This window comes from Triticum urartu, chromosome 5A (assembly GCF_056163025.1).
Source record: "Triticum urartu cultivar PI428250 chromosome 5A, HENAU_Tu73, whole genome shotgun sequence".
Classification (NCBI taxonomy): Eukaryota; Viridiplantae; Streptophyta; class Magnoliopsida; order Poales; family Poaceae; genus Triticum; species Triticum urartu.
In genome coordinates this window covers 133,035,517-133,062,696 of record NC_141877.1, presented here as the reverse complement: position 1 = coordinate 133,062,696, position 27,180 = coordinate 133,035,517, and the positions used below count along the sequence as shown (strand labels likewise).

Below are 27,180 nucleotides of genomic sequence, written 5' to 3'. Positions count from 1 at the left end.
CTTGAGATTGAGGTTTCCTCTACCTCTAATGCCTTCTTTTTTTTCCTAAGAGGAGTATATCCAGGATCTTCTTGCTCGTGTCGCTCGTACTGATGAGCACACTATTGAGACTGCTATGGAGCTCAACATCCATCTTTGTGTCCACCTCCGCTCCCTGAACGTCCGGACGGGCGTCCGTTGCCTGGTCACAGGTTGCTATGTGTGCTGTCTTGATCCCACATCCCGTGTTCCCTTGCTGGGCGACACCATGACCGCACGCTCAAGCACCACCAATGGCAAGCAAGAGCACAGACAATCGACGCATACCTGAATTTTACCCACGGGACACGCTCGAGAACACGGCGCTACCTATCGTCAAGGCCAAGGCGCACATTAGGAGAACGTGGGGATGCTTAATCAAGTGCGTGACACAAAATCCGCAAACAGGACAAGAACACCAAAACGGACAACGAGGAACGAAGAGTGCACATGCACGTGGGATGCTGGATCAAACTCCATCTACTGCCACTACCCCCATTCTCTCCTCATTTGCCTTGTTTACCAGTTATTTTCAGTAGTGGCATCATTGCCTTGAGTCACTTGTGTGGCCCTCATCTCTATCCACCAATATAATAATCAACATGATCACCTACTAGACCTAAATTCACATAATCCAACGAACATCTTTTACTAGCATGTCAAAATCACAATCACCTAACTAAATCCAAATCGTTTCAGACTAAATTAAATATATGTTCGTCCATCAATATAATAATCGCCATGCTCAGTTATAAGACCTAAAATCCATAATCCATCGAACATCTTCGATTATCATCTCAAGACACAATCACGTAACTAAATCCAACTAAAATCTCATAAATCACATAGAAATTTGGGTTCTATATCGCAATCATCTACCAACTCCAAATTGTTTAAGATTAATTAATCCACCAAACATCTTTGACATGTCCCCAAGATCACAATCTACTAACTAAATTTATTGAAAATCTTGTAATCCACTATGAAATTTATTCAAGATCACAATAGCCTAACTACATCCAAATTGCTCCATGTTTACTAAAGGACCATTTATCCACCAATATAATAACCACCATGCTCACTTACTATACCTAAGTAAACATAATTCACCAAACATCTTTGAGTAACTCGTCGAGATCACAATCACCTAACTAAATCCAACAAAACCTAAAATCCACCGTGAATTTGTTTGAAAAATAGCAATCACCTAACTAAATCAAAATTGTTCCAAACTAAATTAAAGATCTGTTTTATCCACCAATATAATAATCACCATTCTCATCTACTAAACCTGAAAATCTCATAGTCCAGCAAACATCTTTGACTATTCTCAAGACACAATCACCTAACTAAATCCACCTAAAATCTCATAATCCGGCGTAAAATTCGGTTCAATATCACAATCACCTAACTAACTCCAATTATTCAAGATTAATTAATCCAACCATCTTTGAATATCTTCTTAAGATCAGAATCAACTAACTAGTCCATAAAAATCTCATTACCCACCATATAATTTGGTTCAAGGTCACAATCGTCTAACTAAATCCAAATTGCTCCAAATTTATTAAAGATTCATTTATCCACTAATATAATAATCAGCATGCTCACCTACTAGACCTAAATTCACATAACTCATCGAACATCTTTAACTACCTCGTCAAAATCACAATCACGTGACTAAATCCAACCAGAACCTTATAATCCATCGTAAAACTAGGCTAAAAATTGTTCCAAACTAAATTGAAGATCTGTTTTATCCACCAATATAATAATCACCATTCTCATCTACTAAACCTAAAATCTCATAGTCCAGCAAGCATCTTTGACTATATTCTCAAGACACAATCACCTAACAAAATCCACCTTAAATCTCATAATCCAGCGTAAAATTCGGTTCAGTATCACAATCAGCTAACCAAATCCTAATGATTCAAGATTAATTAATCCAAACATATTTGAATATGTTCTCAAGATCATAATCAACTAAATAATCCATAAAAATCTCATAATCCACCATAAAATGTGGTTCAAGGTCACAATCGCCTAACTAAATCCAAATTGTTCCAAATTTATTAAAGATTCCTTTATCCACCAAAATATAATCAACATGCTCACCTACTAGACCTAAATTCACATAATTCATCGAACATCTTTTACTACCTTGTCAAAATCACAATCACCTGACTAAATCCAACCAGAACCTTATAATCCATCGTAAAATTAGGTTAAAAGATCACAACCACCTCACCAATTCAAATTGTTTCAAATTAATTTAAATATCTATTTATCCACCAATACAATAATCACCATCCTCCTCTACTAGACCTAAAATCTCATGATCCACAAAACATTTTTGATTATCATCTCAAGACACAATCACCTAACTAAATCCAATTAAAATCTCACAAATCACAGAGAAATTTGGTTCAATATCACAATCACATAACTAAATCCATATTGTTCAAGATTAATTAATATACCGAACATCTTTGACTATCTCCTCAAGATCACAATCAACTAAATCCATTGAAACATCTCGTAATCCACCATGAAATTTGTTCAAGATCACAATCGCCTAACTAAATCCAAATTGCTCCATGTTTACTAAAGAAGTCGCTACTTCCTTGAGATTGAGGTTTCCTCTACCTCTAATGCCTTCTTTTTTTTCCTAAGAGGAGTATATCCAGGATCTTCTTGCTCGTGTCGCTCGTACTGATGAGCACACTATTGAGACTGCTATGGAGCTCAACATCCATCTTTGTGTCCACCTCCGCTCCCTGAACGTCCGGACGGGCGTCCGTTGCCTGGTCACAGGTTGCTATGTGTGCTGTCTTGATCCCACATCCCGTGTTCCCTTGCTGGGCGACACCATGACCGCACGCTCAAGCACCACCAATGGCAAGCAAGAGCACAGACAATCGACGCATACCTGAATTTTACCCACGGGACACGCTCGAGAACACGGCGCTACCTATCGTCAAGGCCAAGGGCGCACATTAGGAGAACGTGGGATGCTTAATCAAGTGCGTGACACAAAATCCGCAAACAGGACAAGAACACCAAAACGGACAACGAGGAACGAAGAGTGCACATGCACGTGGGATGCTGGATCAAACTCCATCTACTGCCACTACCCCCATTCTCTCCTCATTTGCCTTGTTTACCAGTTATTTTCAGTAGTGGCATCATTGCCTTGAGTCACTTGTGTGGCCCTCATCTCTATCCACCAATATAATAATCAACATGATCACCTACTAGACCTAAATTCACATAATCCAACGAACATCTTTTACTAGCATGTCAAAATCACAATCACCTAACTAAATCCAAATCGTTTCAGACTAAATTAAATATATGTTCGTCCATCAATATAATAATCGCCATGCTCAGTTATAAGACCTAAAATCCATAATCCATCGAACATCTTCGATTATCATCTCAAGACACAATCACGTAACTAAATCCAACTAAAATCTCATAAATCACATAGAAATTTGGTTCTATATCGCAATCATCTACCAACTCCAAATTGTTTAAGATTAATTAATCCACCAAACATCTTTGACATGTCCCCAAGATCACAATCTACTAACTAAATTTATTGAAAATCTTGTAATCCACTATGAAATTTATTCAAGATCACAATAGCCTAACTACATCCAAATTGCTCCATGTTTACTAAAGGACCATTTATCCACCAATATAATAACCACCATGCTCACTTACTATACCTAAGTAAACATAATTCACCAAACATCTTTGAGTAACTCGTCGAGATCACAATCACCTAACTAAATCCAACAAAACCTAAAAATCCACCGTGAATTTGTTTGAAAAATAGCAATCACCTAACTAAATCAAAATTGTTCCAAACTAAATTAAAGATCTGTTTTATCCACCAATATAATAATCACCATTCTCATCTACTAAACCTAAAATCTCATAGTCCAGCAAACATCTTTGACTATTCTCAAGACACAATCACCTAACTAAATCCACCTAAAATCTCATAATCCGGCGTAAAATTCGGTTCAATATCACAATCACCTAACTAACTCCAAATTATTCAAGATTAATTAATCCAACCATCTTTGAATATCTTCTTAAGATCAGAATCAACTAACTAGTCCATAAAAATCTCATTACCCACCATATAATTTGGTTCAAGGTCACAATCGTCTAACTAAATCCAAATTGCTCCAAATTTATTAAAGATTCATTTATCCACTAATATAATAATCAGCATGCTCACCTACTAGACCTAAATTCACATAACTCATCGAACATCTTTAACTACCTCGTCAAAATCACAATCACGTGACTAAATCCAACCAGAACCTTATAATCCATCGTAAAACTAGGCTAAAAATTGTTCCAAACTAAATTGAAGATCTGTTTTATCCACCAATATAATAATCACCATTCTCATCTACTAAACCTAAAATCTCATAGTCCAGCAAGCATCTTTGACTATATTCTCAAGACACAATCACCTAACAAAATCCACCTTAAATCTCATAATCCAGCGTAAAATTCGGTTCAGTATCACAATCAGCTAACCAAATCCTAATGATTCAAGATTAATTAATCCAAACATATTTGAATATGTTCTCAAGATCATAATCAACTAAATAATCCATAAAAATCTCATAATCCACCATAAAATGTGGTTCAAGGTCACAATCGCCTAACTAAATCCAAATTGTTCCAAATTTATTAAAGATTCCTTTATCCACCAAAATATAATCAACATGCTCACCTACTAGACCTAAATTCACATAATTCATCGAACATCTTTTACTACCTTGTCAAAATCACAATCACCTGACTAAATCCAACCAGAACCTTATAATCCATCGTAAAATTAGGTTAAAAGATCACAACCACCTCACCAATTCAAATTGTTTCAAATTAATTTAAATATCTATTTATCCACCAATACAATAATCACCATCCTCCTCTACTAGACCTAAAATCTCATGATCCACAAAACATTTTTGATTATCATCTCAAGACACAATCACCTAACTAAATCCAATTAAAATCTCACAAATCACAGAGAAATTTGGTTCAATATCACAATCACATAACTAAATCCATATTGTTCAAGATTAATTAATATACCGAACATCTTTGACTATCTCCTCAAGATCACAATCAACTAAATCCATTGAAACATCTCGTAATCCACCATGAAATTTGTTCAAGATCACAATCGCCTAACTAAATCCAAATTGCTCCATGTTTACTAAAGAAGTCGCTACTTCCTTGAGATTGAGGTTTCCTCTACCTCTAATGCCTTCTTTTTTTTCCTAAGAGGAGTATATCCAGGATCTTCTTGCTCGTGTCGCTCGTACTGATGAGCACACTATTGAGACTGCTATGGAGCTCAACATCCATCTTTGTGTCCACCTCCGCTCCCTGAACGTCCGGACGGGCGTCCGTTGCCTGGTCACAGGTTGCTATGTGTGCTGTCTTGATCCCACATCCCGTGTTCCCTTGCTGGGCGACACCATGACCGCACGCTCAAGCACCACCAATGGCAAGCAAGAGCACAGACAATCGACGCATACCTGAATTTTACCCACGGGACACGCTCGAGAACACGGCGCTACCTATCGTCAAGGCCAAGGGCGCACATTAGGAGAACGTGGGATGCTTAATCAAGTGCGTGACACAAAATCCGCAAACAGGACAAGAACACCAAAACGGACAACGAGGAACGAAGAGTGCACATGCACGTGGGATGCTGGATCAAACTCCATCTACTGCCACTACCCCCATTCTCTCCTCATTTGCCTTGTTTACCAGTTATTTTCAGTAGTGGCATCATTGCCTTGAGTCACTTGTGTGGCCCTCATCTCTATCCACCAATATAATAATCAACATGATCACCTACTAGACCTAAATTCACATAATCCAACGAACATCTTTTACTAGCATGTCAAAATCACAATCACCTAACTAAATCCAAATCGTTTCAGACTAAATTAAATATATGTTCGTCCATCAATATAATAATCGCCATGCTCAGTTATAAGACCTAAAATCCATAATCCATCGAACATCTTCGATTATCATCTCAAGACACAATCACGTAACTAAATCCAACTAAAATCTCATAAATCACATAGAAATTTGGTTCTATATCGCAATCATCTACCAACTCCAAATTGTTTAAGATTAATTAATCCACCAAACATCTTTGACATGTCCCCAAGATCACAATCTACTAACTAAATTTATTGAAAATCTTGTAATCCACTATGAAATTTATTCAAGATCACAATAGCCTAACTACATCCAAATTGCTCCATGTTTACTAAAGGACCATTTATCCACCAATATAATAACCACCATGCTCACTTACTATACCTAAGTAAACATAATTCACCAAACATCTTTGAGTAACTCGTCGAGATCACAATCACCTAACTAAATCCAACAAAACCTAAAAATCCACCGTGAATTTGTTTGAAAAATAGCAATCACCTAACTAAATCAAAATTGTTCCAAACTAAATTAAAGATCTGTTTTATCCACCAATATAATAATCACCATTCTCATCTACTAAACCTAAAATCTCATAGTCCAGCAAACATCTTTGACTATTCTCAAGACACAATCACCTAACTAAATCCACCTAAAATCTCATAATCCGGCGTAAAATTCGGTTCAATATCACAATCACCTAACTAACTCCAAATTATTCAAGATTAATTAATCCAACCATCTTTGAATATCTTCTTAAGATCAGAATCAACTAACTAGTCCATAAAAATCTCATTACCCACCATATAATTTGGTTCAAGGTCACAATCGTCTAACTAAATCCAAATTGCTCCAAATTTATTAAAGATTCATTTATCCACTAATATAATAATCAGCATGCTCACCTACTAGACCTAAATTCACATAACTCATCGAACATCTTTAACTACCTCGTCAAAATCACAATCACGTGACTAAATCCAACCAGAACCTTATAATCCATCGTAAAACTAGGCTAAAAATTGTTCCAAACTAAATTGAAGATCTGTTTTATCCACCAATATAATAATCACCATTCTCATCTACTAAACCTAAAATCTCATAGTCCAGCAAGCATCTTTGACTATATTCTCAAGACACAATCACCTAACAAAATCCACCTTAAATCTCATAATCCAGCGTAAAATTCGGTTCAGTATCACAATCAGCTAACCAAATCCTAATGATTCAAGATTAATTAATCCAAACATATTTGAATATGTTCTCAAGATCATAATCAACTAAATAATCCATAAAAATCTCATAATCCACCATAAAATGTGGTTCAAGGTCACAATCGCCTAACTAAATCCAAATTGTTCCAAATTTATTAAAGATTCCTTTATCCACCAAAATATAATCAACATGCTCACCTACTAGACCTAAATTCACATAATTCATCGAACATCTTTTACTACCTTGTCAAAATCACAATCACCTGACTAAATCCAACCAGAACCTTATAATCCATCGTAAAATTAGGTTAAAAGATCACAACCACCTCACCAATTCAAATTGTTTCAAATTAATTTAAATATCTATTTATCCACCAATACAATAATCACCATCCTCCTCTACTAGACCTAAAATCTCATGATCCACAAAACATTTTTGATTATCATCTCAAGACACAATCACCTAACTAAATCCAATTAAAATCTCACAAATCACAGAGAAATTTGGTTCAATATCACAATCACATAACTAAATCCATATTGTTCAAGATTAATTAATATACCGAACATCTTTGACTATCTCCTCAAGATCACAATCAACTAAATCCATTGAAACATCTCGTAATCCACCATGAAATTTGTTCAAGATCACAATCGCCTAACTAAATCCAAATTGCTCCATGTTTACTAAAGAAGTCGCTACTTCCTTGAGATTGAGGTTTCCTCTACCTCTAATGCCTTCTTTTTTTTCCTAAGAGGAGTATATCCAGGATCTTCTTGCTCGTGTCGCTCGTACTGATGAGCACACTATTGAGACTGCTATGGAGCTCAACATCCATCTTTGTGTCCACCTCCGCTCCCTGAACGTCCGGACGGGCGTCCGTTGCCTGGTCACAGGTTGCTATGTGTGCTGTCTTGATCCCACATCCCGTGTTCCCTTGCTGGGCGACACCATGACCGCACGCTCAAGCACCACCAATGGCAAGCAAGAGCACAGACAATCGACGCATACCTGAATTTTACCCACGGGACACGCTCGAGAACACGGCGCTACCTATCGTCAAGGCCAAGGGCGCACATTAGGAGAACGTGGGATGCTTAATCAAGTGCGTGACACAAAATCCGCAAACAGGACAAGAACACCAAAACGGACAACGAGGAACGAAGAGTGCACATGCACGTGGGATGCTGGATCAAACTCCATCTACTGCCACTACCCCCATTCTCTCCTCATTTGCCTTGTTTACCAGTTATTTTCAGTAGTGGCATCATTGCCTTGAGTCACTTGTGTGGCCCTCATCTCTATCCACCAATATAATAATCAACATGATCACCTACTAGACCTAAATTCACATAATCCAACGAACATCTTTTACTAGCATGTCAAAATCACAATCACCTAACTAAATCCAAATCGTTTCAGACTAAATTAAATATATGTTCGTCCATCAATATAATAATCGCCATGCTCAGTTATAAGACCTAAAATCCATAATCCATCGAACATCTTCGATTATCATCTCAAGACACAATCACGTAACTAAATCCAACTAAAATCTCATAAATCACATAGAAATTTGGTTCTATATCGCAATCATCTACCAACTCCAAATTGTTTAAGATTAATTAATCCACCAAACATCTTTGACATGTCCCCAAGATCACAATCTACTAACTAAATTTATTGAAAATCTTGTAATCCACTATGAAATTTATTCAAGATCACAATAGCCTAACTACATCCAAATTGCTCCATGTTTACTAAAGGACCATTTATCCACCAATATAATAACCACCATGCTCACTTACTATACCTAAGTAAACATAATTCACCAAACATCTTTGAGTAACTCGTCGAGATCACAATCACCTAACTAAATCCAACAAAACCTAAAAATCCACCGTGAATTTGTTTGAAAAATAGCAATCACCTAACTAAATCAAAATTGTTCCAAACTAAATTAAAGATCTGTTTTATCCACCAATATAATAATCACCATTCTCATCTACTAAACCTAAAATCTCATAGTCCAGCAAACATCTTTGACTATTCTCAAGACACAATCACCTAACTAAATCCACCTAAAATCTCATAATCCGGCGTAAAATTCGGTTCAATATCACAATCACCTAACTAACTCCAAATTATTCAAGATTAATTAATCCAACCATCTTTGAATATCTTCTTAAGATCAGAATCAACTAACTAGTCCATAAAAATCTCATTACCCACCATATAATTTGGTTCAAGGTCACAATCGTCTAACTAAATCCAAATTGCTCCAAATTTATTAAAGATTCATTTATCCACTAATATAATAATCAGCATGCTCACCTACTAGACCTAAATTCACATAACTCATCGAACATCTTTAACTACCTCGTCAAAATCACAATCACGTGACTAAATCCAACCAGAACCTTATAATCCATCGTAAAACTAGGCTAAAAATTGTTCCAAACTAAATTGAAGATCTGTTTTATCCACCAATATAATAATCACCATTCTCATCTACTAAACCTAAAATCTCATAGTCCAGCAAGCATCTTTGACTATATTCTCAAGACACAATCACCTAACAAAATCCACCTTAAATCTCATAATCCAGCGTAAAATTCGGTTCAGTATCACAATCAGCTAACCAAATCCTAATGATTCAAGATTAATTAATCCAAACATATTTGAATATGTTCTCAAGATCATAATCAACTAAATAATCCATAAAAATCTCATAATCCACCATAAAATGTGGTTCAAGGTCACAATCGCCTAACTAAATCCAAATTGTTCCAAATTTATTAAAGATTCCTTTATCCACCAAAATATAATCAACATGCTCACCTACTAGACCTAAATTCACATAATTCATCGAACATCTTTTACTACCTTGTCAAAATCACAATCACCTGACTAAATCCAACCAGAACCTTATAATCCATCGTAAAATTAGGTTAAAAGATCACAACCACCTCACCAATTCAAATTGTTTCAAATTAATTTAAATATCTATTTATCCACCAATACAATAATCACCATCCTCCTCTACTAGACCTAAAATCTCATGATCCACAAAACATTTTTGATTATCATCTCAAGACACAATCACCTAACTAAATCCAATTAAAATCTCACAAATCACAGAGAAATTTGGTTCAATATCACAATCACATAACTAAATCCATATTGTTCAAGATTAATTAATATACCGAACATCTTTGACTATCTCCTCAAGATCACAATCAACTAAATCCATTGAAACATCTCGTAATCCACCATGAAATTTGTTCAAGATCACAATCGCCTAACTAAATCCAAATTGCTCCATGTTTACTAAAGAAGTCGCTACTTCCTTGAGATTGAGGTTTCCTCTACCTCTAATGCCTTCTTTTTTTTCCTAAGAGGAGTATATCCAGGATCTTCTTGCTCGTGTCGCTCGTACTGATGAGCACACTATTGAGACTGCTATGGAGCTCAACATCCATCTTTGTGTCCACCTCCGCTCCCTGAACGTCCGGACGGGCGTCCGTTGCCTGGTCACAGGTTGCTATGTGTGCTGTCTTGATCCCACATCCCGTGTTCCCTTGCTGGGCGACACCATGACCGCACGCTCAAGCACCACCAATGGCAAGCAAGAGCACAGACAATCGACGCATACCTGAATTTTACCCACGGGACACGCTCGAGAACACGGCGCTACCTATCGTCAAGGCCAAGGGCGCACATTAGGAGAACGTGGGATGCTTAATCAAGTGCGTGACACAAAATCCGCAAACAGGACAAGAACACCAAAACGGACAACGAGGAACGAAGAGTGCACATGCACGTGGGATGCTGGATCAAACTCCATCTACTGCCACTACCCCCATTCTCTCCTCATTTGCCTTGTTTACCAGTTATTTTCAGTAGTGGCATCATTGCCTTGAGTCACTTGTGTGGCCCTCATCTCTATCCACCAATATAATAATCAACATGATCACCTACTAGACCTAAATTCACATAATCCAACGAACATCTTTTACTAGCATGTCAAAATCACAATCACCTAACTAAATCCAAATCGTTTCAGACTAAATTAAATATATGTTCGTCCATCAATATAATAATCGCCATGCTCAGTTATAAGACCTAAAATCCATAATCCATCGAACATCTTCGATTATCATCTCAAGACACAATCACGTAACTAAATCCAACTAAAATCTCATAAATCACATAGAAATTTGGTTCTATATCGCAATCATCTACCAACTCCAAATTGTTTAAGATTAATTAATCCACCAAACATCTTTGACATGTCCCCAAGATCACAATCTACTAACTAAATTTATTGAAAATCTTGTAATCCACTATGAAATTTATTCAAGATCACAATAGCCTAACTACATCCAAATTGCTCCATGTTTACTAAAGGACCATTTATCCACCAATATAATAACCACCATGCTCACTTACTATACCTAAGTAAACATAATTCACCAAACATCTTTGAGTAACTCGTCGAGATCACAATCACCTAACTAAATCCAACAAAACCTAAAAATCCACCGTGAATTTGTTTGAAAAATAGCAATCACCTAACTAAATCAAAATTGTTCCAAACTAAATTAAAGATCTGTTTTATCCACCAATATAATAATCACCATTCTCATCTACTAAACCTAAAATCTCATAGTCCAGCAAACATCTTTGACTATTCTCAAGACACAATCACCTAACTAAATCCACCTAAAATCTCATAATCCGGCGTAAAATTCGGTTCAATATCACAATCACCTAACTAACTCCAAATTATTCAAGATTAATTAATCCAACCATCTTTGAATATCTTCTTAAGATCAGAATCAACTAACTAGTCCATAAAAATCTCATTACCCACCATATAATTTGGTTCAAGGTCACAATCGTCTAACTAAATCCAAATTGCTCCAAATTTATTAAAGATTCATTTATCCACTAATATAATAATCAGCATGCTCACCTACTAGACCTAAATTCACATAACTCATCGAACATCTTTAACTACCTCGTCAAAATCACAATCACGTGACTAAATCCAACCAGAACCTTATAATCCATCGTAAAACTAGGCTAAAAATTGTTCCAAACTAAATTGAAGATCTGTTTTATCCACCAATATAATAATCACCATTCTCATCTACTAAACCTAAAATCTCATAGTCCAGCAAGCATCTTTGACTATATTCTCAAGACACAATCACCTAACAAAATCCACCTTAAATCTCATAATCCAGCGTAAAATTCGGTTCAGTATCACAATCAGCTAACCAAATCCTAATGATTCAAGATTAATTAATCCAAACATATTTGAATATGTTCTCAAGATCATAATCAACTAAATAATCCATAAAAATCTCATAATCCACCATAAAATGTGGTTCAAGGTCACAATCGCCTAACTAAATCCAAATTGTTCCAAATTTATTAAAGATTCCTTTATCCACCAAAATATAATCAACATGCTCACCTACTAGACCTAAATTCACATAATTCATCGAACATCTTTTACTACCTTGTCAAAATCACAATCACCTGACTAAATCCAACCAGAACCTTATAATCCATCGTAAAATTAGGTTAAAAGATCACAACCACCTCACCAATTCAAATTGTTTCAAATTAATTTAAATATCTATTTATCCACCAATACAATAATCACCATCCTCCTCTACTAGACCTAAAATCTCATGATCCACAAAACATTTTTGATTATCATCTCAAGACACAATCACCTAACTAAATCCAATTAAAATCTCACAAATCACAGAGAAATTTGGTTCAATATCACAATCACATAACTAAATCCATATTGTTCAAGATTAATTAATATACCGAACATCTTTGACTATCTCCTCAAGATCACAATCAACTAAATCCATTGAAACATCTCGTAATCCACCATGAAATTTGTTCAAGATCACAATCGCCTAACTAAATCCAAATTGCTCCATGTTTACTAAAGAAGTCGCTACTTCCTTGAGATTGAGGTTTCCTCTACCTCTAATGCCTTCTTTTTTTTCCTAAGAGGAGTATATCCAGGATCTTCTTGCTCGTGTCGCTCGTACTGATGAGCACACTATTGAGACTGCTATGGAGCTCAACATCCATCTTTGTGTCCACCTCCGCTCCCTGAACGTCCGGACGGGCGTCCGTTGCCTGGTCACAGGTTGCTATGTGTGCTGTCTTGATCCCACATCCCGTGTTCCCTTGCTGGGCGACACCATGACCGCACGCTCAAGCACCACCAATGGCAAGCAAGAGCACAGACAATCGACGCATACCTGAATTTTACCCACGGGACACGCTCGAGAACACGGCGCTACCTATCGTCAAGGCCAAGGGCGCACATTAGGAGAACGTGGGATGCTTAATCAAGTGCGTGACACAAAATCCGCAAACAGGACAAGAACACCAAAACGGACAACGAGGAACGAAGAGTGCACATGCACGTGGGATGCTGGATCAAACTCCATCTACTGCCACTACCCCCATTCTCTCCTCATTTGCCTTGTTTACCAGTTATTTTCAGTAGTGGCATCATTGCCTTGAGTCACTTGTGTGGCCCTCATCTCTATCCACCAATATAATAATCAACATGATCACCTACTAGACCTAAATTCACATAATCCAACGAACATCTTTTACTAGCATGTCAAAATCACAATCACCTAACTAAATCCAAATCGTTTCAGACTAAATTAAATATATGTTCGTCCATCAATATAATAATCGCCATGCTCAGTTATAAGACCTAAAATCCATAATCCATCGAACATCTTCGATTATCATCTCAAGACACAATCACGTAACTAAATCCAACTAAAATCTCATAAATCACATAGAAATTTGGTTCTATATCGCAATCATCTACCAACTCCAAATTGTTTAAGATTAATTAATCCACCAAACATCTTTGACATGTCCCCAAGATCACAATCTACTAACTAAATTTATTGAAAATCTTGTAATCCACTATGAAATTTATTCAAGATCACAATAGCCTAACTACATCCAAATTGCTCCATGTTTACTAAAGGACCATTTATCCACCAATATAATAACCACCATGCTCACTTACTATACCTAAGTAAACATAATTCACCAAACATCTTTGAGTAACTCGTCGAGATCACAATCACCTAACTAAATCCAACAAAACCTAAAAATCCACCGTGAATTTGTTTGAAAAATAGCAATCACCTAACTAAATCAAAATTGTTCCAAACTAAATTAAAGATCTGTTTTATCCACCAATATAATAATCACCATTCTCATCTACTAAACCTAAAATCTCATAGTCCAGCAAACATCTTTGACTATTCTCAAGACACAATCACCTAACTAAATCCACCTAAAATCTCATAATCCGGCGTAAAATTCGGTTCAATATCACAATCACCTAACTAACTCCAAATTATTCAAGATTAATTAATCCAACCATCTTTGAATATCTTCTTAAGATCAGAATCAACTAACTAGTCCATAAAAATCTCATTACCCACCATATAATTTGGTTCAAGGTCACAATCGTCTAACTAAATCCAAATTGCTCCAAATTTATTAAAGATTCATTTATCCACTAATATAATAATCAGCATGCTCACCTACTAGACCTAAATTCACATAACTCATCGAACATCTTTAACTACCTCGTCAAAATCACAATCACGTGACTAAATCCAACCAGAACCTTATAATCCATCGTAAAACTAGGCTAAAAATTGTTCCAAACTAAATTGAAGATCTGTTTTATCCACCAATATAATAATCACCATTCTCATCTACTAAACCTAAAATCTCATAGTCCAGCAAGCATCTTTGACTATATTCTCAAGACACAATCACCTAACAAAATCCACCTTAAATCTCATAATCCAGCGTAAAATTCGGTTCAGTATCACAATCAGCTAACCAAATCCTAATGATTCAAGATTAATTAATCCAAACATATTTGAATATGTTCTCAAGATCATAATCAACTAAATAATCCATAAAAATCTCATAATCCACCATAAAATGTGGTTCAAGGTCACAATCGCCTAACTAAATCCAAATTGTTCCAAATTTATTAAAGATTCCTTTATCCACCAAAATATAATCAACATGCTCACCTACTAGACCTAAATTCACATAATTCATCGAACATCTTTTACTACCTTGTCAAAATCACAATCACCTGACTAAATCCAACCAGAACCTTATAATCCATCGTAAAATTAGGTTAAAAGATCACAACCACCTCACCAATTCAAATTGTTTCAAATTAATTTAAATATCTATTTATCCACCAATACAATAATCACCATCCTCCTCTACTAGACCTAAAATCTCATGATCCACAAAACATTTTTGATTATCATCTCAAGACACAATCACCTAACTAAATCCAATTAAAATCTCACAAATCACAGAGAAATTTGGTTCAATATCACAATCACATAACTAAATCCATATTGTTCAAGATTAATTAATATACCGAACATCTTTGACTATCTCCTCAAGATCACAATCAACTAAATCCATTGAAACATCTCGTAATCCACCATGAAATTTGTTCAAGATCACAATCGCCTAACTAAATCCAAATTGCTCCATGTTTACTAAAGAAGTCGCTACTTCCTTGAGATTGAGGTTTCCTCTACCTCTAATGCCTTCTTTTTTTTCCTAAGAGGAGTATATCCAGGATCTTCTTGCTCGTGTCGCTCGTACTGATGAGCACACTATTGAGACTGCTATGGAGCTCAACATCCATCTTTGTGTCCACCTCCGCTCCCTGAACGTCCGGACGGGCGTCCGTTGCCTGGTCACAGGTTGCTATGTGTGCTGTCTTGATCCCACATCCCGTGTTCCCTTGCTGGGCGACACCATGACCGCACGCTCAAGCACCACCAATGGCAAGCAAGAGCACAGACAATCGACGCATACCTGAATTTTACCCACGGGACACGCTCGAGAACACGGCGCTACCTATCGTCAAGGCCAAGGGCGCACATTAGGAGAACGTGGGATGCTTAATCAAGTGCGTGACACAAAATCCGCAAACAGGACAAGAACACCAAAACGGACAACGAGGAACGAAGAGTGCACATGCACGTGGGATGCTGGATCAAACTCCATCTACTGCCACTACCCCCATTCTCTCCTCATTTGCCTTGTTTACCAGTTATTTTCAGTAGTGGCATCATTGCCTTGAGTCACTTGTGTGGCCCTCATCTCTATCCACCAATATAATAATCAACATGATCACCTACTAGACCTAAATTCACATAATCCAACGAACATCTTTTACTAGCATGTCAAAATCACAATCACCTAACTAAATCCAAATCGTTTCAGACTAAATTAAATATATGTTCGTCCATCAATATAATAATCGCCATGCTCAGTTATAAGACCTAAAATCCATAATCCATCGAACATCTTCGATTATCATCTCAAGACACAATCACGTAACTAAATCCAACTAAAATCTCATAAATCACATAGAAATTTGGTTCTATATCGCAATCATCTACCAACTCCAAATTGTTTAAGATTAATTAATCCACCAAACATCTTTGACATGTCCCCAAGATCACAATCTACTAACTAAATTTATTGAAAATCTTGTAATCCACTATGAAATTTATTCAAGATCACAATAGCCTAACTACATCCAAATTGCTCCATGTTTACTAAAGGACCATTTATCCACCAATATAATAACCACCATGCTCACTTACTATACCTAAGTAAACATAATTCACCAAACATCTTTGAGTAACTCGTCGAGATCACAATCACCTAACTAAATCCAACAAAACCTAAAAATCCACCGTGAATTTGTTTGAAAAATAGCAATCACCTAACTAAATCAAAATTGTTCCAAACTAAATTAAAGATCTGTTTTATCCACCAATATAATAATCACCATTCTCATCTACTAAACCTAAAATCTCATAGTCCAGCAAACATCTTTGACTATTCTCAAGACACAATCACCTAACTAAATCCATCTAAAATCTCATAATCCGGCGTAAAATTCGGTTCAATATCACAATCAACTAACTAACTCCAAATTATTCAAGATTAATTAATCCAACCATCTTTCAATATCTTCTCAAGATCAGAATCAACTAACTAGTCCATAAAAATCTCATTATCCACCATATAATTTGGTTCAAGGTCACAATCGTCTAACTAAATCCAAATTGCTCCAAATTTATTAAAGATTCATTTATCCACTAATATAATAATCAGCATGCTCACCCACTAGACCTAAATTCACATAATTCATCGAACATCTTTAACTACCTCGTCAAAATCACAATCACGTGACTAAATCCAACCAGAACATTATAATCCATCGTAAAATTAGGCTAAAAAATCAAAATCACCTGACCAAATTCAAATTGTTCCAAATTAATTTAAATATCTATTTATCCACCAATACAATAATCACAATGCTCCTCTACAAGACCTAAAATCTCATGATCCACAAAACATCTTTGATTATTAGCTCAAGACACAATCACCTAACAAAATCCAACAAAACCTCAAAATCCACCGTGGACTTGTTTGAAAAATAACAATCACCTAACTAAATCAAAATTATTCCAAACTAAATTGAAGATCTGTTTTATCCACCAATATAATAATCACCATTCTCATATACTAAACCTAAAATCTCATTGTCCAGCAAACATCTTTGACTATATTCTCAAGACACAATCACCTAACAAAATCCACCTTAAATCTCATAATCCAGCGTAAAATTCGGTTCAGTATCACAATCAGCTAACCAAATCCTAATGATTCAAGATTAATTAATCCAAACATATTTGAATATGTTCTCAAGATCATAATCAACTAACTAATCCATCAAAATCTCATAATCCACCATAAAATGTGGTTCAAGGTCACAATCGCCTAACTAAATCCAAATTGTTCCAAATTTATTAAAGATTCCTTTATCCACCAATATATAATCAACATGCTCACCTACTAGACCTAAATTCACATAATTCATCGAACATCTTTTACTACCTCGTCAAAATCACAATCACCTGACTAAATCCAACCAGAACCTTATAATCCATCGTAAAATTAGGTTAAAAGATCACAACCACCTCACCAATTCAAATTGTTTCAACTTAATTTAAATATCTATTTATCCACCAATACAATAATCACCATCCTCCTCTACTAGACCTAAAATCTCATGATCCACAAAACATTTTTGATTATCATCTCAAGACACAATCACCTAACTAAATCCAACTAAAATCTCATAAATCACAGAGAAATTTGGTTCAATATCACAATCACATAACTAAATCCATATTGTTCATGATTAATTAATATACCGAACATCTCTGACTATCTCCTCAATATCACAATCAACTAAATCCATTGAAACATCTCGTAATCCACCATGAAATTTGTTCAAGATCACAATCGCCTAACTAAATCCAAATTGCTCCATGTTTACTAAAGAAGTCGCTACTTCCTTGAGATTGAGGTTTCCTCTACCTCTAATGCCTTCTTTATTTCCTAAGAGGAGTATATCCAGGATCTTCTTGCTCGTGTCGCTCGTACTGATGAGCACACTATTGAGACTGCTATGGAGCTCAACATCCATCTTTGTGTCCACCTCCGCTCCCTGAAAGTCCGGACGGGCGTCCGTTGCCTGGTCACGGGTTGTTGTGTGTGCTGTCTTGATCCCACATCCCGTGTTCCCTTGCTGGGCGACACCATGACCGCACGCTCAAGCACCACCAATGGCGAGCAAGAGCACGGACAATCGACGCATACCTGAATTTTACCCACAGGACACGCTCGAGAACACAGCGCTACCTATCGTCAAGGCCAAGGGCGCACATTAGGAGAACGTGGGATGCTTAATCAAGTGCGTGACACAAAATCCGCAAACAGGACAAGAACATCAAGCCGGACAACGAGGAACGGAGAGTGCACATGCACGTGGGATGCTGGATCAAACTCCATCTGCTGCCACTACCCCCATTCTCTCCTCATTTGCCTTGTTTACCCGTTATTTTCAGTAGTGGCATCATTGCCTTGAGTCACTTGTGTGGCCCTCATCTCTATCCACCAATATATAATCAACATGCTCACCTACTAGATCTAAATTCACATAATCCACCGAACATCTTTTACTAGCTTGTCAAAATCACAATCACCTAACTAAATTAAATATATGTTCATCCACCAATATAATATCGCCATCCTCAGTTATTAGACCTAAAATCCATAATCCACCAAACATCTTCGATTATCATCTCAAGACACAATCACCTAACTAAATCCAACTAAAATCTCATAAATCACAGAGAAATTTGGTTCAATATCGCAATCATCTATCAACTCCAAATTGTTTAAGATTAATTAATGCACCAAACATCTTTGACATCTCCCCAAGATCACAATCTACTAACTAAATCTATTGAAAATCGTGTAATCCACTATGAAATTTATTCAAGATCACAATAGCCTAACTACATCCAAATTGCTCCATGTTTACTAAAGGACCATTTATCCACCAATATAATAACCACCATGCTCACTTACTAGACCTAAGTTAACATAATTCACCAAACATCTTTGACTAACTCGTCGAGATCACAATCACCTAACTAAATCCAACAAAACCTCAAAATCCATCGTGAATTTGTTTGAAAAATAGCAATCACCTAACTAAATCAAAATTGTTCCAAACTAAATTAAAGATCTGTTTTATCCACCAATATAATAATCACCATTCTCATCTACTAAACCTAAATCTCATAGTCCAACAAACATCTTTGACTATTCTCAAGACACAATCACCTAACTAAGTCCACCTAAAATTTCATAATCCGGCGTAAAATTCGGTTCAATATCACAATCACCTAACTAAATCCAAATTATTCAAGATTAATTAATCCAACCATCTTTGAATATCTTCTGAACATCAGAATCAACTAACTAGTCCATAAAAATCTCATAATCCACCATATAATTTGGTTCAAGGTTACAATCGTCTAACTAAATCCAAATTGTTTCAAATTTATTAAAGATTCACTTATCCACTAATATAATAATCAGCATGCTCACCTACTAGACCTAAATTCACATAATTCATCGAACATCTTTTACTACCTCGTCAAAAGCACAATCACGTGACTAAATCCAACCAGAACCTTGTAATCCATCGTAAAATTAGGCTAAAAAATCAAAATCACCTTACCAAATTCAAATTGTTTCAAATTAATTTAAATATCTATTTATCCACCAATACAATAATCACCGTGCTCCTCTACTAGACCTAAAATCTCATGATCCACAAAACATCCTTGATTATCAGCTCAAGACACAATCACCTAACTAAATTCAACTAAAATCTCATAAATCATAGAGAATTTTGGTTCAATATCACAATCACCTAACTAAAACCATATTGTTCAAGATTAATTAATGCACCGGACATCTTTGACTATCTCCTCAAGATCACTGTCAATTAAATCCATTGAAAGATCCCGTATTCCACCATGAAATTTGTTCAAGATCAATATCACCTAACTAAATCCAAATTGCTCCATGTTTACTAAAGAAGTCACTACTTCCTTGAGATTGAGGTTTCTTCTACCTCTAATGCCTTCTTTATTTCCTAAGAGGAGTTGTCTTGATCCCACATCCTATGTTCCCTTGTTGGGCGACACCATGACCGCACGCTCAAGCACCACCAATGGTGAGCGAGAGCTCGGACAATGGACGCATACCTGAATTTTACCCACGGGGCGCACCCAAGAACACGGCGCTACCTATCGTCAAGGCTAAGGGCACACATTAGGAGAACGTGGGATGCTTAATCAAGTGCCTGACACAAAATCCGCAAACAGGACAAGAACACCAAGCCGAACTGCGGGGAACGAAGAGTGCACAGGCACGTGCGATGCTGGATCAAAGTCCATCGGCTGCCACTACCCCACTCTCTCCTCTTTTGCCTTGTTTACCAATTATTTTCATTAGTGGCATCATCGCCTTGAGTCACTTGTGTGGCCCTCATCTCTATCCACCAATATAGTAATCAATATGCTCACCTACTAGACCTAAATTCACATAATCCACCGAACATCTTTTACTAGCTTGTCAAGATCACAATCACATAACAAAATCCAACCAAAACCATATAATCCACCGTAAAATTAGGTTAAAAGATCACAATCACCGAACTAAATCCAAACAGTTTCAAACTAAATTAAATATTTGTTTATCCACCAATATAATAATCACCATGCTCAGTTATTAGACCCAAAATCTTATAATCCACCAAACATCTTTGATTATTTTCTCAAGACACAATCACCTAACTAAATCCAACTAAAATCTCATAAATCACAGAGAAATTTAGTCAATATCACAATCACCTAGCTAAATCCAAATTGTTAAAGATTAATTAATACACCGAATATCTTTAGCTATCTCCTCAAGATCACAATCAACTAACTAATCCATTAGAAATCTCATAATCCACTATAAAATTTGGTTCAAGATCACAATCGCCTAACTAAATCCAAATTTTTCGAAGTTTTCTAAAAATCCATTTATCCACCAATATAATAACCAAAATGCTCACCTACTAGACCTAAATTCACATAATCTACCGAACATCTTTTACTAGCTCGTCATGATCCCAATCACCTAACTAAATCCAACCAAAACCTAATCACCATGCTCATTACCATAACTAAAATCTCATAATCCATCAAGCATTTTGACTATCTTCTCAAAACACAATCACCTAACTAAATCCACTTCAAATCAAATAAATCACCGAGAAATTTGGTTCAATATCACAATCCCCGAACTAACTTCAAATTGTTCACGTCGACTAAGAGGCACCTACGGCAACTTCGTAAAATCTCAAGATGATATGCTGGCTCAGTCTCTCGAAGGTGCTCATAGGGATAGGGTGTGTGTGCGCGCATTCATAGGGATGAGTGTATGCCCGTTTGTATGAGCGCTTGCGTCTGTACTGTATTAAAAAAGATTAATTAATCAACCGAACATCTTGGACTATCTCCTCAAGATCTCAATCAACTAATTAAATCCATTTAAAATCCTGTAATTCACCATGAAATTTGGTTCAAAATCACAATCGCCTAACTAAATCCAAATTTGTTAAAAATCTATTGAGCCACCAATATAATAACCACCATGCTCACTTACTAGACATAAATTCTCACATAATCCATCGAACATCATTGATTATCGCATCAGGATCACAATCACCTAACTAAATCTAACCGAAACATCAAAATCCACCGTGAGTTTGCTTAAAAGATCACAATCATCTAACTAAATTTAAATTGTTTCAAACTAAATTAAAGGTCTATTTATCCACCAATATAATAGTCACCATGCTCACGTACCAGACCTAAAATCTTAAGATCCACCTAACATGACCATCTTCTCAAGATCATAATAACTTAACTAAATCCACCTAAAATCACATAAATCATCGTGGAATTTGGTTCAATATCACAATAACCTAACTAAATTCAAATTGTTCTAGGTTAATTAATCCATCAAAAATCTTAAGTATCTCCTCGAGATCACAATCAACTGACTAAATCCATCTAAAATCTTGTAATCCCCCATGAAATTTGGTTCAAGATCACAATTTCCTAATTAAATCCAAATTTTCTCAAGTTTACTAAAAAATTACTTACTTAACCGATATAATTACCACCATGCTCACCTACTAGACCTAAATTCACATAATCCACCAAACATTTTTTACTAGCTCGTCAAGATCACACTCACCTAACTAATTCCAACCAAAACCTCATAATCCACCGTGAAATTTGGTTTAAGATCACAATCACTTAACTAAATCCAAAATGTTCCAAACAAAATTAAAGATCTATATATCCACCAACATAATAATCATCATGCTCATCTACCATACCTAAACTCTCATAACAACCGGACATTTTAGACTATCTTCTCAAGATTAAATCACGTAACAAAATCCACCTAAAATCTCATAATCCATCATGAAATACGGTTCAATATCACAATCACCTAACTAAATCCAAATTGTCCAAGATTAATTAATCCACCGAACATCTTTGACTGTCTCCTCAAGATCACAATGAACTGCATCAAAATCTCGTAATCCACCATAAAATTTGGTTCAAGATCATAATCGCCTAACTAAACCCAAATTGCTTCAAGTTCATTAAAGATCCATTTATCCGCCAATATAATAACCACCATGCTCATTTACTAGACATAAATTTTCATAATCCACCGAACATCTTTGACTATCTCGTCAAGATCACAATCACGTAACTAAATCTCCACTTCATCTCCATTTTGTAAAACCTTATTTTCAGAATCATCCCATGGGCATTAGTGACACCCTTGGGTTTTTGTAAAACATTTATGAGTAATAAAGATTCTTCCCAAGTCCTATGATTTACACGACTAGCATGGCTAAGGATTACTATTAAACTTGCACATATGACGCACATTTATTTGTGACCACTACATGGTTAGAAAGGAGGGGTTTTAAGAATGTCAAAGGAGGGTGTCAATATCAAGCACATAGAGGATAGCTAAACCCTAGCTAATTAACTTAGCATAAGAATGTCAAAGGGTGTTCAATATTAAGGACATATGGCATAGCTAAACCCTAGATAATTTACTTAACATAGCAATACTAGTAAACAATAATTTATGCATGAAAATTAATTATAAGTGTAATGCAAATATGGGTTCAACATGATCAAAGTAGATTGCTTGCCTCGCTCAGCAAAGTTTTCAATGGTTTTGGTCACTCCTCGAACGTCCTTGAATCTTTTGAAAGATACTGATTTCTACTCAATGGAAAAAAATTAACACACAATCAATAAACAATATGTGCAAAGGGCTCCAAAATATACAGAAGTATTATCATAGTAAAGAGGGAAATTTTCGAAGAATTTTGGAAGTACCCTGGATTTTAGAAAGAGAGAAATGGCATTGTGGGCCAGAACGGGTCTGCCTGATTAAATAGTACTACACCAGGGGGAAGGGGGTCGACGTCGAAGGCGTGAAGGAGAAATACACCTTCACTTACACGCCGATTTAAACCTGCATTGGGGCGATCACACAAGCCACACATGAGCAGCAAAACTAGGATAATCAAGCAATATATAAAGTTCACAATCAAGCATCATACCAAAGTCATATATGCTACCTATATTATTGCACACAACATGCAAGCACGGTGCACTGGTTAGATCTTGTGAGATATACTATCTCAGCCTAATGAATACTCAGTAGTTAGCCATCAGCCTCCCTCCTATACTGGGGACAAGTGCAGTTTCCTCGCTAGAAAAACAATGCATATGGTTCAGACTTTTTCAGACAACTAAATTACAACATCACATTCTAATTTCTAAACTCCGAGTGCAAAGCATCAAGTCTGTTCAGGAGAGTAGGACTAAGATTACCCACGGCCATGATTTAATTTTGTCGAGTTTTTCACTCAATGCACTAAGCTGAACGCAGACAGAAGTTTTTCACTATAGAAGACAGATTTCAGACTTCCTCAAACAAAATAGTTTGCCTGAATAAAAACGCATCATGTCTGTTCGATACGATTACTCACGTCTAGAATCAAGATTGTGCACAAGTGTGAAATGCAAGTGTCCACAACATCAGAAGATTATGTTTTAACATATCAAAATTGCAATGACAGCAATTTCATGGTCCAAGCATCCAAAGAACTTGATTTTGATAAAGAGATTGTTTTTTTTTATTTCCCACTTAGCTCAAATCTGCCTCGACTAATCACATGCAGGAAAAATATGCAAACGAATCTACTTAGCATTTGGCTCGACTAATCACAGGGAAAAAAATTGCAGACGAATCTAGTTAGGATTTGGCTTCTTATCACAGACAGGGAGGAGTGCAGATGAGGAAGGGGGGCTGAGCTTACTTCTCGGCGTGGTGGAACAGGTAAAGGTGGAGGAGCTTCTTCACCTCGATCAACCGTGCCGGCACGTTCTTGACCGCCTGGCGCTGCAAGCACACACACGCAATTAAGTCACCGGAATCTACGGCGTGAGATGAGATGAGATGAGACGAGGAGTGGAGCGCTAGCGGGACCTGCGGGAAGAGGTGAGCGACGTAGAAGCCCTGCTAGATGAGGGCGTGGAGGCGCATGAGCGTCGACCTTCTCGCCGTGGAAGCGGGAGTCGAGGCGCGCCGGGATGGCGGCGGCATCCGGGTCGTCGTAGAGATGCGCGTCCGCTGCACTACCCGCGACGTTGCCGCGCCACTGGCCCGCATCCCCGAACCAGTCTCTCTATATGCTATAGGCAGGCTTGCTTGCCCCGGCTCCCTCGTCGAACGCGGCGGCAAGCTGCGCGGCGGGGATCTGGGCGGCCGCCGGCGCGTTTCGCGGTTCCTGTCGGTCTCGTTCACGGGAGCGCGATTGGGTACAAGCGGGCCGACCTTGACATGTAACCTGGGCCGTTTACCAGAGGAACTGGATCGTATACATCGGGCTTGGAAGCGGGGATACAGGTACACAGCGACGAGAGGTACCCTCGGCCCAACTTCAACTTCGCTCCTGCAAAAAAATTGATTTAAACAAGTATGTAGACAAACAGATTGATGTTTTATTTCTAGCCGAGGAGTTTCGTGAGAGGAAAGGATCCATGAGGGCCATGACATAACGAGCTAAGAGCTTTTGGGGATTGAAGTACTTGTAGATGTGAGGGGAGGATGGAGTTGTGTGAGATGAGATGTCGGGGCATTACCGTGAAGGATACTACTAAGTACTGACCAGACAATAAACCGGTAGATGATCAGGGAAAAAGAAGGAAGTCGGAAGAGGAGGAAGGACCCAAGACCAGGGTGCTTTGTGATTCATGTTAACATGTAGTACTCCTTTGACATTTCCTTAACCCAACAGTTTACTTGCTTGTGCTCAATGGGACAAGGAAAGCAACCCTTGTTCCTATGCAGACTTTTTTGGTGTACATGATGAGTTTTGGATAGAGGGTTCCAACATTATCAATTCCTTATTCTTCTGCTACAAGACACCACCAAATAGGTGCAAGCATTAATCAATATTCTTCTGCTACAAATATGGGTCAGATTTCCTTGTTATTGCTTGGAAATATTCTCGGTATAAGATCGTTTTGACTTGTGCTAAATGGGTTATAAATTATTTAACAAAGAGTTGGCCTTGCAGATACAAACTACTAATTTTTTGGCGTACTCTTCATATGAAGTGTCCATATATAATGGCATGTACCAAGTAGGAATCCTCTCTCGGATATATTTCTCTTCCTTATGTACTCCTTCTGTAAAGAAATATAAGAGCATTTAGATAGCTACTTTAATGGTCTAAACGCTCTTATATTTCTTTATCGAGGGAGTACTTATTTCTGACAGACATACATGCTCCATTTTTTAAGGAGAAGATTGTACTTGCAGGATCCAAAACCTAATGATTTTTGTCGAGGGACTGTCACGTGAGTGATTGCACTAAAGATACAGAAAAAACTGACATTTCTTCTTAGATATTGTATTGAAGTTCTATACTAAATACTATAGGGTGTACTGAAGGTCAATATTGCACTTAGGCCGGTTGGGTTCTGAATATGCAACAAAAGGAGGAAAAATTATCAAGGATTACAGATCTTGGTTCAAGAAAAGTGCTGACAATATGTTTTGGCGCATAATTAGCTCTGACAGGAAAAATATTCTATCAGAATCTCTACTCCTAATGGACGACTTGGTGAATAGTCTGCGCGGTTTTTTTCGCTGGTTTTTTTTTCGTCATCCTCCCGCCTCCGTTTTATTTTTGTCATCCTCCCATCACTTTCGTCTGGTTTTTTCGTCCCCCCTCCCACCACCCCATCGGTTTATTTTTTTCACTATTTCCTTCTAAAC

General features: G+C 36.9%; 1 long non-coding RNA gene across 1 annotated transcript; it reads right to left on the bottom strand.

Annotated features, from left to right (window-relative positions):
- Positions 1-1,461: 1,461 nt before the first annotated feature.
- LOC147970585 (uncharacterized) lies at positions 1,462-25,756 on the bottom strand. The gene is made up of 4 exons (XR_015604104.1): positions 25,384-25,756; positions 25,214-25,296; positions 24,225-24,363; positions 1,462-24,107 (listed from the first exon to the last, which is right to left on the bottom strand). It is a non-coding gene; the product is annotated as an uncharacterized LOC147970585 (long non-coding RNA).
- Positions 25,757-27,180: the final 1,424 nt, after the last annotated feature.